This window comes from Elaeis guineensis, chromosome 3, assembly GCF_000442705.2.
Source record: "Elaeis guineensis isolate ETL-2024a chromosome 3, EG11, whole genome shotgun sequence".
In the NCBI taxonomy this organism is placed as follows: domain Eukaryota; kingdom Viridiplantae; phylum Streptophyta; class Magnoliopsida; order Arecales; family Arecaceae; genus Elaeis; species Elaeis guineensis.
Genome location: NC_025995.2, coordinates 11,679,570 through 11,689,289, shown reverse-complemented (window position 1 = coordinate 11,689,289; position 9,720 = coordinate 11,679,570).

Here is a 9,720-nt window from a genome sequence, read left to right as displayed (position 1 = left end):
ATATTCAGCCTCCTCCAAACTCCGAGAGCTTCTAGATCTCCTCGCCCCATGCCCTGGGGTAATCGCCTGCTGATCATGGATGGACAAACATGAGAGTCGAGCCAGGCTACTCGATCCCATCTCCATCGTATGCTGTGCTCCTCCTGACCTGAGACCTGCTCGAGGCATCGTCATGCGGCAATAGAAATCTCACCTTGCGACATCACCTCTCATCCTCCCGAGTCTCTTGTCTCGTGCCCGATCCGCCTCCACCTAGAGCTCCACCTCGCTCTGGGCTCTGCCTGACTCCCAAAGCTTCACCTCGCACTGGGCTCCCCGCTAGGTAATAATGTTCTCTGCTCCCCTTCTTCCCCTCCAGCACAATCCTATCGCCGTGTAGCACCCTCAGGATTCTTCCACCAGCTACCGTCCTGTAGCCTTTCGAATCTAGTCTGTTAAGTGAGATAAGATTCCGTCTAAAATTGGATATGTATCGGACCTCCCCCAATCTCCTCACTGCACCGTCATATATCCTCCAGCTAACCATCCCAATGCCTTTGATCGCACAGCTCGATCCATCCGATAGATATACAGTGCCCTCACTATTCTTTAGGGAGTCAAACTGCTCCTCTCTGCAACATACATGATGGGAGCATGCAGAATCTAATATCCACTACTGGAAAGAAGTAGATACCTCATCAGATATCTCTAGGACATCTCCATCTGAATCGCTGTCGGCCATCGCTACAGCAGCCACCGTCCGATTTTTGAGTTGAGGGCAATCTCTGGCTAGATGCCCTAACTCTTCACACCGGTAACACCTGATTTTGCTCAAGTCCCTCCTAGACTTGGATCGCCCTCATTGCGATCTCTTGTCGCTCCGTCTACCGCCTCCTGCTCCTCCAAAAGCCACCAAAGCTGAGCTACCGCCACCTGAGCTCGAAGCTGGATTCTCCCTCCTGAGAACCTCGTTCTAAAGTATCGCCGCGGTGACCTCGTCCATCTTGATGGTGCTCTTCCCCACTAGAAGAGCAGTTACCAAGGACTCGTACGAAGGGGGAAGCGATGCCAGCAAAACCAGCACCCTGATCTTCTCCTCAACATTCTCACCAACACTGAGGAGGTCGGTGAGGATCTTCTGAAAGTGGCTGAGATGCGTCTGTACGCTTTGTCCCTCAACCATTTACAGTTGGTAGAACTACCTCTAGAGGAAAAGAGTGTTGGTGAGAGATTTTGCCATGTACAACTCCTCGAGCTTCGACCACAGCACTGTCAGAAAAGTCTCGCTCAGCACATAGATCACCACCTCATCCGTTAGGTACAAGCAGATGGTGCTCACCGTCTGCATCTGTAGTCATTTCTAATCCCGCACCTCCATGGTGGTCGGCTTTTCATCGCACAAGAGAGCATCGATCAACCCCTGTTGGATGAGCACATCCTTCACTCTTGCCTGCCACAAGGAGAAATTGCTCTTACCATCGAACTTGTCGATCTCCATCTTGATTGTTCCAGTCTTCTCCATCTTCAGTCTTACTCACCACCGCTGCAATCTGCATTCTTGTACCGCCTTGCTCTGATACCACTTGTTGGGTGGATATCTGGTCAGGACACCACCTCCCAAGACCTTTTCAGTACCAAGCGATGCAGCAGGAAAAAAGAAGAAATAAAATAAAATAATCAAAATACGTGGATCAGCCACAAAAGGGTTCGCCTCCACAGGGCATGCAAACTTCACTATGAAAAAAAAAATTTACAAGATGAGACCTCACCCTCAACCCTTGTACACCCAATTCTCTCTCACTAGAAGTTCTACTCACAAAAGCTCTCTCTCTTGGAAGACCCCCTTGAACCCCTGAAATGATCGGCGTCCGCTGTCCAGGAGCCTCCTGCTCCTTCTCTCTCAGCAATGCGTGTTCTTGTTTCTCTCCTCATGGATTTCGTACGGTGTCCATGGCAAAAACCAGACCACCACCTTTCTCTGTTGAGGCACAGGCCTTTTAAAGGCCATAAACAAGGGTTTAAACCTAATTAGATTAGGCTTAGGTCTCCTAAACAAACCAAATCAAGCTTCTGAACCATCGGATCAATATCGAAAACTCCTTGGGCCATCCGATCACGATCGGTCCACGAAATAGTATCGTGGACCGTGAAAAATGCATGGAAAATGCCCACGTGGTCCACGCGGTCCGCCATGGACCGCTCGATCCACGATGGATCGGGGTACAAGGCCCAGGCAAGGTGCCTAGGCCTGGGTCGGCCCATGAGCGCGGGCCCGGGCCTCACCTACGCACAGGCTGGGTTGTGCGCCAGCTTGGGCCGCATGCCTGGGTCGCATGCCGCTGCCTGCGGCCGCACCGCCGCCGCTCCGCCAGCCCGCCGCCGGCCGTCGGCTGTCCTCCGCCGCCTCGGATCTCATGCCGACTTCAAAAGCTCGTATCTCCTCCATTCGAGCTCCGTTTGGGGTGATCTTGATCTCGTTGGACTCCATTTTTCGTCGCAAACCTCGCTGTGGGCTCAATGTGGACTGAATCTCAAGACGTCAAATCCTAACATTCACCCTAGCTCATCATCATCTGACCTGGTGGTTGGTGCCTTCACGTTTACATTAGACCTAGTCTAAGGATCAAATTGACCAACACGGCTTGCAATGTTTCAACTAATTTATTTTCACGTAACCTTTTTTTCAGAATATTCTATGTAATAATACTTGAATGAATTACATTTCTATGAGAGAAAAGGTTGGTGATTTTTTTTTTTGGATTGTAAAAGTTAATGTTGGTCTAACTTTTCACCAAAAGGTTGGTGAAAAGTTAAATCCAACGTTGATGAATATTGTGCTCCCTTTAGAAATGGAATAGAAAGAGCATTACAAGAAAATTCGTGACGTTATAGTTGTATTCATTCTCATTTACCTGACATCATTAACATAGCATAAAAAACCAACAGGCTTTTTATGGGTGGTGAGCTGACCAAGCCAATCAAAAAAGTCAACCTTGTCTCAGACCATTTGTAATAACGAACCTTACCAAAATCATTTTGACTACAGTAATTGTTGTGATGGAGCATAGATCCCCTATGCTCAATGGAGCATAGATCCCCTATGCTCAATGCAATGTATCCATGCAAGTATTACCAATGTTCATGCTATGCCTACAAATCTATTTTATATATTTTTTATTTCTTTTCCATCACAATGTACTATCACTAGATGCTGCCACCATCGATATCTACCATCATGTGTTGCTGACCCTCCAGCCATTGCATATCACCGCCATTGCCAAGCCACCACCTTTCCTCTCCTTTTTTTTGTTTTAAGAGAAGCACGAAAGCCTCTCCCCAATCCTCCCTCTATCTTTCTCTCTCTCCTCTTCCTCTCTCTTTCTCTCTCTATATGGTTCAATCAATCCAATAGAGCATCCAAAACTCTTATTCTATGCACTGCAGGCTAAATCTAATAGAGGGTCCTGAATCAGTACTACTGCTACTGCCCAATATATTGAGCTGCATCTAGCCTTCACTGGGCATCCCAAAAATCTATTACTGATGACCTTTGTCATGCCATCCTTGTCCTAATCGGACTTTTACTTAATCTATGATCCATCGGTTAAGTCACCCAAAGTTGAATCACCTGAGTTGTCAGATACCATCATTCAACCATCCATATCCTTTTTCTCTCAAAATTTTTCCACCATTAACCATAATAAATTTAATTTTCTTTATTATTTGTTTTGATTCTATTGGAGAGCAATCATTCCAATAAGAAGAAGTCAAGCAAGGGGTTTTAAGCTCTAGCTTGTCTCTAAAGCCCTAATTTCTTATTTACTTATTTAGTCTTGAATTAGGTAGCATAGAAAAATTAGGTCTAAGAGTAATTCAACTATTAAAGCTCTAAAAATAGAAAATTAGCAATATTTAGTTAATTATTATTATCAATCATTGATCAAGAACAAACAAGTTAGTTTTATATTGATTTTAAATTAATTAGACATGTTAAGTGTAGACTAATAATATTATAGTTGACTTGGTTGTTGGTAGATGTAAGGATCCCTATACATGCTCACCCTATATAATTATAAATACTTTATACATAATTAATATATTTAAAAAATCCCTATACATGACCAGCTGTATAATTAAGGATTTTTATACAAGATTAATAACTTGTAAGAATCATTGTTCATGATTAGCTATATATTTATGAGTATTTTACAAATGATAAATAATTTGCAACAATCCCTGGGCATGATCACCATATGGATATATATGTGTTTATTTTCATGCATCAATGATTTTGGTTTTGTATAGAATATGATAGCTAGCAACTTTATGCAAGATTATCTATCAAGAAAGTACCAAATTTCATGGTTTCATATTTTTATTAGTATTGGTTATTTACTATTTTCTGATTTTATATTATTTTTATTGGTGTGAAAGTGTGGAGATTCTTACTGAGTAGTTAGCTCACATCAGTCCTTCATTTTTCTTATCAAAGTCACAAAATGCTTAGTAATTGGTTGTGGGTTGGGATCACTGATGCAAGAATTGATACTACTCAAATAACTGAAAATTGTAATTAGATAACTTTTATTACTTGTTGATGATGGAATTAATATGTTATGAAATGAGAATTGTTGTTGTTCAATAATGTTGTGGTTGTCTTCGATTTATAGGACTTGTATATTCTCCCAAGGTCTTGCCCTAGAAAATATGTTGTTATTTCATATACCCAACCATATGGTGGGTTCAAGGCGTGATAGACGATATCAAAGTAGACCTGGCATATGGCCTATGTGGACTAAAGGACACTATAGTATAGGCTCATTTGGATCATGAGATGATCATGGTATTTGTGATTGAATTTGAGGCATTTGTAAATATATTTTAATGTATTTGGCTCCTTAGCCTAGCAAAGATGTTAGCTCTTAAACAAGAGGAGCATATGAGGACCTATGCAGGCATATATTTACTCCTATATTGACTATGCAACGAGTAAATCTTGGATACTTATACAAAACCAAAAAACCTAAATAACACTTTCTAGTGAGCCTTTTTACAAAAGATGCTAGGTTATTACTATATAAACTTTTCATTAGAATTTTTTAGGCTATAATAGGAGGCCTTGATTCACTCTTGAGCCTAACATAAGCTTATTAGTTTAGAAAATTCAAACTTACGCTGAAAAGTGAGCCGACTTGGATCCAATCAACTTGCATGTCTATAAGTTAATCAAATTGAGCATCTAGATGTCTAATTAGACCCTAAAATCATCAACTAGGATGGAGGAGATATGGATTTGATGGGTAATTAGAAGATAATTAGACTGCATTAATGAATGGGCTAGATCGAATGAACTTATTTGATCCATTCAGGTCAGTTGACTAAATTAGTTGGAATGTTGCTCAACTAAGCTTTCAATGTTATTGGGCCTAATGAAATATGCAACTCACCAATTAGGAAACTTGAAGCAAAATTTTATCAATCTAGGATTAATTAAAGCAAGACAAGAGGGGTTAGGATGAAGATCCACCAAATCAAGGGGTTTCTAATTTAGGAGCAAGATCCCTATTGAATTTGGGTCAAAAAGCTTGGAAGAGGATAACCAAATGTCCATGGTTTTCAAATGGGCTAATCCTTCAATCTAGAGGGTGAAACGTCAGCAATTAAATTTGTTGCCCAGCTATGCAACCCAAGAGGGGGGGGTGAATTGGGTTTTTAAAAAAATTTAAGCTTAACTAATTACTTATGAAAAGTATTTGTTAAAAGCTTGATGAATGAGGAGAAAGACTTTAGTTCAAGATTAATTACCTAAAGCAAGAATGCAAGGATATAATAAAGAAATAAAGAGAAACAATAAAGCACACCACAAACACAAGGATTTATAGTGGTTCGGTGCCAACCTTGCACCTACATCCACTCCCCAAGCTCCTACTTGAGAATTCCAATCCATTATACTTGTATTCAACCCGAATACAAACGTCGGAAACTCCGACACTAGCTATCCCAAGCTAGTCCACTTATTTTTCGGGTACAAACCAACCCAAAATACTCCGATTTCAGGTTCGGATCAACCTTCCCTTGTTTTGGAAACCCTCCAAAAACAAGAACAATTACTCACAAAGAGTAAGATAGTTTAGAGTACAAATAAGTACAAGAATAACTCCTTAAATGAGCGAATATAACATTAAATACACTTTACTCAAATGAAGAAGCTCCTTTTTGGATTTCCTCAAGGTGGATGAAGAGTTGAATGAATGCTTGAGGAATAGGTGAACTTTGATTGAAGGCTTCTTGAAGGCTTTGAAAGAGCTCTTGATCAAGGTTGAAAAGTTGGCTTGAAAAACCCTCTCTTTGAATGCTCTTGAATGCCCTTTTGAACGCTCTTGCTTTTCTCTTTCAAAATCTCTTGTATCTCTCGTGTATATTGTAGATCACCTGTCTCTCTCGTGTATATTGTGGATCCTCCTTTTTGTTTTTCACCTTTTGAAACCTTTTATAGCTTTAAGAAACAAGGGAAAAATATTTTAGGCAGAAAAAGAGCCGTTAGAGCATTTTAAGGGAGCATTAAAGGCAATTAAAATGGGCAAAAAACTAGCCATTGCGGACAATTTCCGTCGCAGGGGTCGACTCATGAGTCGACTCATGCTTCAGGGGTCGACTCATGAGTCGACCTCTATTGCAAAGACCAGAGATTTGGATTTCTGAATATTTTGGCCCAAAACAGCAGAAGTCGACTCATGAGTCGACTCATGCCTTGTGGGTCGACTCATGAGTCGACTCACAGGTCGTGCCAAGCCAAAAAACCAGCGTGCCAAGGGAAATTTTAGCGTGCCAAGCAGCTCATTTTGCCATGAGTGGACTCATGAGTCGACTCATGCACTTCAAACATTCATAACTTCAGAAATATAAGTCCAAAAATAATGAAATTTTCACCAATAGATTACAAATCATTTGTTCTACCAAATGATACTATCAAATCAGGATTTTAGTAAAATTATGATTTTACCCCTGAAGAGCATAAAGACTTTTTCAAATAAAAATATTTGTATCCCTTCAATCTGCTTTGTAATCATCAAAATCAATCTAGGAGCAACAATCTTCCCCTTTTTGATGATGACAAAACACTTGAACAAAAGCATTTATGTGAATGCATTATAGATTTATATGCTTGAAAAGAGTATGATTCTTTTGGCATGTGATATAAATGGTCATATGCAAGAATAGTTTGCCCTATTTGCTTAAAGATTTGAAGATATGCTCATTGGATTATGTGATTTTGGTGTTAGAGCAGAAAACTTATTTTTGTTATCAGATCAAGCTGTATTTTGAAAATTTGCTCATTCTCATTTGATTTTAGTTTTAGCATCAGAGCAAAAAATAATTATGTGTGCCAAAGCATGTTTAAGAGTTGATTTGGAAAGTGTATTAGATCATTTTGAGTTTAAGATGTATCAGAGCAAGAGAAAAATAAATTTTGCAATGTATCAGAGCAAGAAAAATAATTTTACAATGTTATCAGAAAAAAAATTTACAATGTATCAGAGCAAGTTAAAAATTTTAAGATGTATCAGAGTAAGTTAAATTTCTTAAGATGTATCAAGGCAAGTTGAATTTCTTAAGATGTATCAAGGTAAATAAAATTTCAAAAGATGTATCAGAGCAAGTTGAAATTTTTAAGTATATCAGAGCATATTTAAATTTTAAAAGCAAATCAGAGCAGAAGTAATTTAAAAGTTACTTATTTGCATTGTACTTAGCATTGTACTTTTGATATTGTTCTTTAAATTCTTCAATTCATTCATTAATTTCTCATAATTTATAGTTTTGCTTTTGATGGGTTGCTTTTTCTTTAATTGCTCATAATTTATGGTTTTGCTTTTGATGGATTGCTTTTTTCTTTAATTGCTCATAATTTTTGGTTTTGCTTTTGATGGGTTGCTTTTTCTTTAATTGCTCATAATTTGTGGTTTTGCTTTTGATGGATTGCTTTTTCTTTAATTGCTCATAATTTATGGTTTTGCTTTTGATGGATTTTTTTTTTTAAATTTCTCTCCCTTTTTGACATCATCAAACATGGTTAACTCCTCCTTTTTTTGAAATATTCTTTAATTTCTCCCCCTTTAGAGTTTATCACAGATATTTGCACCCCCTTAATACAGCAATTATTAACAGCAAACAACAACAAAGAGAAGACAATATTTCAACAAGGAGAATATATATAACCAAAATATGATCGACATCATTACAAAAGGTAGAAATATAAGTAAAAGATGATACCATAAAACCATAATTGTTTCAATACATAGTTCATAATATAAAAGTCAACCAGCTAATTGTCAATACATGGCCCCAAAATACAGATCCTAGAACAAGACACTAAAACCTAGGATCTAGTAATGATCATGACAAGTCATGGATCGGAGTCATCAGATATGGGATGAGAAGCTGATGGATCTCGATCAGAAGTGCATCCTCTACCCCGTCTGCCTCTGGCATGAGCAGGAGAGCGAGATGAACTGGGTGGCTGAGTACGCTGAGAGGCTAAGGACTGAACAGAAAGGTTGAGTCTGATGGAATCAAGTACGTTCAGTGCTCTGGAAACAGACTGAAGTAGAGCAGTGAACTGAGTGGATGCATGCTCACTCGATCCTCGGATCTCTCTCCTCAGTAACTCATATCCACCCTCCAGTGCTCCTCTGAGCCTGCCAGCCTCTGCAGTGAGGTCTGTGACCTCAATAGTGGACTCCTGTGGCTGAGGATGGGCCAAAGCAAGGACTTGCCCTTGCAAGTCAAGAACTCTGCCAGTCAGTCTCCAGACTGTGTCCTCAAGCTACTGAATCCGGATGGACTGATCTGATATCATCTGAAACACAGTGGATATGTGGGGAGTCATGGTCTGATCAGAAGAAGTGGCTCCTGGTGCAAAAGTAGTACTGCTCCACTGACTAGATAGCAAAGAAGCCACACGCTGTGATATTTGCTCGATCTGATCGTCAGCCAGTCTGAACTCTGATTGAGGTGCTCTGCTCTCTGGCTGATACACTGGTGTGGGCATCCTAGTAAACTCTGAAGGGCCAGCCTCTGTATCAGGAATGAAATGGATATTTGATGATGCTGCCCTGAAGTCTTGGATAGGAGATGATGGACCTTCTTCTTCAGCTCTGTCTTCAACTCTGTCTTCAGCTCTATCTTCAGTTCTCTCCTCAGCTCTTTCTTCAGAGCCCTTGATCCAACCACCATCAGTTTTTGTAAATCCCATTCGGTGCAAGGTGTGTTGGTTGAAAGTGTCCACATGAGAGAGCTTAGTAGATGCCTCCCCCTCACAACTAACTTCAAACCTCCTAAATACTCGAGTAAGGGCCATACCATAAGGCAAGTGTGCCTTGGATCTGTTCAAAGTCTCTCTCATGGCCTCTATCATAAGTGCAGGGAGGTTCAGGGGGGTCTGAATGATGACATGAAACATGATACAAACATCTCTACTGGAAAGTAAATCATGCCTACCACTCCTAGGAAAGAAAAGCTTCGTTACCATCTGATGTAGGATCCTCATCTCAATTGACAAAATCTTTGCTTCCAATTTATTTAAACTTCCTGAGTAAGTTCCCCCTAGTATAACACTGATCCCCTCTTCTTTTACTGGGAGTTCCATATAAGAGTAACCCTCACTAGGCAACTGAAGTATTTCTCCCAATATACTAGAATCCAAGCAAATATCAATACCCTTGACTGTTGAAGTCACTG